General features: G+C 35.2%; 1 long non-coding RNA gene across 1 annotated transcript; it reads right to left on the bottom strand.

The window, feature by feature from the left end:
• Positions 1–286: 286 nt before the first annotated feature.
• On the bottom strand, positions 287–4,110 carry LOC103583701. Its single transcript, XR_549881.1, has 2 exons — positions 4,070–4,110; positions 287–3,517 (listed from the first exon to the last, which is right to left on the bottom strand). It is a non-coding gene; the product is annotated as an uncharacterized LOC103583701 (long non-coding RNA).
• Positions 4,111–4,230: the final 120 nt, after the last annotated feature.

Consider the following 4,230-nt stretch of genomic DNA (forward strand, 5'->3'; position numbering starts at 1 on the left):
CGCAACCCTCAGTGTCGCGCCCGCACCGCGCTCAGCCAGTGAGTGGGAACCGGTCTCCACATGGGATCCGAACCCGTGGCGGGAGCGCTGCCGTGCTCCCAAGCGGCGCACTCTCCAGTGCACCACCGGGCCGGCCCATAAAGGAAAATTTTAACTGTATAAATGAGTTTAAGTATTTGACCAAGTTGTAGACAAAATGGAGTCAAATCAAATATTTATCATCATCTTGACTTTACGTAAGAGTACCACACTGTGTCAAGCTGGGCCAAAAGAAAATAAGACCAAACAGAGAATACCCAACAGTTATTTCAAACAAAAAGTAGATACATTATCACATATTCCCTTTGTATACATTACTTAGTATTCATGACTTTATGAACTCCTTAAAGAATAGTGATGTGACATGTAAACTTTTAAGTCATGAAATCTTGGACTTTAAAAGGTGTTTTTCACATCCAATATAACTTATTTTAGAACTAACAAATTATTTCAAAAGATTATCTAAGTGTCACAAACAAGCAACATGTATATACTGTAATTTTATTTCAATCTCACAAACGAAGTTTTAGTGTGTAGGAAATTTAAATGAAAGTTACGGTAAAAACAGCAGAGATCTGAAAAACCTAAAAAGGAAATACACCTAAAGCATGAGAATTCAACATTCATGAGTGTTTCATCTTCAGTTTTGATTGACACTTGATGCTTGCAAGATTTTAAACAGACTTTTAAATCATGATGACTATTCTGAAGAGATTTCAGCACCAGCACTGAGGTTTGTACATTCAGTTTGCTTGCAATTGACTTGTTAGCCATTTACATAGTGTATAGTACAGATTTGTCATAGGTCAGATCACAGTGTTGAGGAAAGCAGTACCTTCCTGTAGTTAGAAAGGATCCCCTAAACTGTACTCAGCTTAAGACATCCAATGTACAAGAGCACAAAAACCATCAGAATAATGGGGGTCCAAGGAACATAGTTTTCATAAGGAAAATAACTTAAGTTTCTGTTTCCCACTTTAATTACTGAAATCTCTAACAACGACACAACTGCCATTAATGACAGCAAAAAATGTATACTGTAATTTGATCAAACTTGGAAAGAACACATTTAGCAATCTGAGATAATGCAAAATGATGGAAAATATAGCATGATTCAACACTGGTTCTTTTTTGTCAGTTTACACAGACATCATTTTAATATTAGACCAAGGCACAAAACGTTTAGTGCATAAACCAGTTTAAGATTTAGCATTTTATTTTAGTCTTTTATCTTACTTTGGACCTCTTGTACCCAGTACTCTACCTATTATAGACTATTTAACTTACCCAACAAAATCAAAAGTGATTTCTGACCAGATATGTAGGGGACATAAACATTTACATTGTCAAACTATTTGTATAACCAAAAGTACAATAATAAGGATGAAAATGCCTCCTATTTCTTTAGAAAATAGTACTTTATAACCTTGTTGCGCCTTAAATGCCTTTACTACTTACTATTGCATGACAATGAATACTTGACAGAAGAACTGTGTACTTGAATTATGATAGCTCATCCATCACAGTTTAATCTAAAAATGAAGTTTCTACAGAAACAGGAACTATTTTAACAAGGAAAATAAATTCCCTCATTCAAACTTCTTTGTAGTGGTAATGGCTGCTAGTCTGCAGTATTTAGAAAACTACGCTATCAGTGAGCTTTGTCTTATGAACTGAGATAAATGAAATCTAGAAAGCAGATGAAAGTGAATTATTTCTTCACAATTTTAGTGAAACTTCTGATAATCAAAAATTTCAAAGCAAATATGGCACATAGCAACTCAAGCATAAATCAAGATGGAGCCTGGAGAATTTCTGATTTCCTAAATTTTCCAAAAAGCTATCATTGCAACATGTAGAATTTCTCCCCTATTGTCTAATCTTACCAGTTTCAAAGAAAGGAAAAGGGAGTGGATTACATACACGCAGCACGCGTGCACACACACACACACACACACACAGACACACAAGGTGGTAAGTACAATATCTAGTTCCTTCTCTCCACGATGTAAGTCCCACTTTATTAAGAGAAAACTGCAGAACCCCTCGATGGTTTCCCTTTATCTATGACTTCTGGGACCCTTAACTGCTGCCATCACTGTTACTCCTTGTATTTCAACATAACAAAATTCAAAAGCAGCTTCACAGTCAGGAACATGTATGTACCTGAACACCTGTAACTGCAGGGGTACCAAGGTAATAATAACTGCCAAATTCAGTGATCAAACTTTTGAGTTCCACAATAAGATATAACTCATGTGAAGCTCAGAATCATGTTTCAGACCATTGAAATTACCAGTTAAGATACAAATAGCTGAAGACATGATGTAAAAGATTAAGTACTTTGTTTTGTTAACATATTTACCAATTAAAGTCACAAAATATTCCTCATTATTATTCATGCAGGTAATTGAGAAAAAATAGTGCAGAAATTAACTTTAAATAAAAAAATTATTCCTTCCCATCCTCCCACTCCCCTAATACTCTACAAAATGTTCTCCCTGGGACTAGGCCTTGAAAAGGCCACTACGTACTGTGTGACATGCATCACTGTCTGTGATTTAAAAAGCTAACTTTGTGGTGGTTGTAATCACATTATAAAAATGTCCACATGCATAAATCTAAAAAAGATTGAAAACCTACAGTAAATCTACAATATATTGTTTTACATTTGACCACTGGTTTGTGTTATGTAGAAGTCATAGATTTGGTAAAGCATTGTACCAATTTAGGAAGGCATCTAAATCTTTAAATTCTGGACGAATTTTATGTTTTAATCTACAAAATTGCATGAAGGCTAACTTGAAAGACTTCCTATCATTCTAAAATTCCTCAAGCTGGACAAATTATTTTTAGGACACTTTCTTATAAATATCACCCTTTGAAAACCCACACACTTCCATTTGTTCCACATTATATGGTCTTAACCTACACAGGGCTGATCTCAATTATTCATGGAATATCAAATATGATAGGAAGACAAACCTGAGAGAAACATTTACAATACAATAGCATAACCTGCTAAATTCTTCATCTGCACTCTGAAAGAAAACTTCATAAGCCTTTCTCCTCTTTATTTTAGCAATGGATTGTGGAAAATGTGCGATTTTATCTTGCCATGAAAATATCTCAATGAGCATTACTCTTGCCTGATGGGCTTAGTATTTCTGCATAATGGTTATAGGAACTCTTATACGACTCTTTTCCATCCTGTATAAAGGTCAGAAAAAAGCAGCAGACTAGGAGGAAAACAGCTCATCGCCAGAGTCAGGGCGTCTGAAGCTTCCAGAGTGCACTGCTTTTTCCTTCCTTCTGAGTGTTTGTCTCCGCTGTCTTCTCACAGCTCACAAAATGTAGGGGTTTGTTGTTAACAGCTGTGGTTGGTAGAAATTTTTTCTTCTTCTCCAGATTAAAGTCCAATCTCTCCTTCGTTTGTTTCTCTATGCAGTATTTGACTTGCTCAGTTCCTGCCTGATTGCTGGAGAGAAAAGGAGAGGTACTGAAATTAAATACAATGATAAAGTAAAATAAATGAGTGATTCGTTCTTAAGAAATCTTAAGGATTGTGTTCAAACCCACAGGAATAAACAGATACACCGATTTTGCATCCTACATGGCACAGACAGACCTTTGTTTTAATATTGCAAAGACGATAACTTCTATGTACGTGTATTTACTTATTTTCCCCCTTTATATACAAAATAAAAACACTGATTCTGTGGCTCAAATACAAGAGGGCAGTGGGATGGACTGAGAGAGGTACATTAGGGAAGGATGTGTTCATCTGGTTTTCCATCTAGTCATAGTCAACATCTAAAACCTAAGGGTCTCGTTTATCCCTATTTTACAAATAGTTTCCATTACATGAAGGAGAGAGCTCCTCCCTGACATCCTAAGCCAAGAGAAGGACACTATGGAAAAGTAACTGCTCTCATGTAATAAACTGGATATTTCCTTATTCACATATTTGTAAAAATGGCCATTCTTAAACATTATTTTCAAAGGGTAGCAAATTTGTTCAGACACTTACCATCGATGAGCTCTTCTTTTAGTTTTGTTAATTCTTTTCTCATTTCATCTAAAATGTCCTAAAATATTAGAGAAAAACATTAGGTATACAGAATAAAAAGTTACTGCTAAAAAGATTCTTACTCATAACATTTTTTAAATGTTATAAAATATGATGTACGG

This window comes from Galeopterus variegatus, unplaced genomic scaffold, assembly GCF_000696425.1.
Source record: "Galeopterus variegatus unplaced genomic scaffold, G_variegatus-3.0.2 Scaffold26264, whole genome shotgun sequence".
NCBI classification, from domain to species: Eukaryota; Metazoa; Chordata; class Mammalia; order Dermoptera; family Cynocephalidae; genus Galeopterus; species Galeopterus variegatus.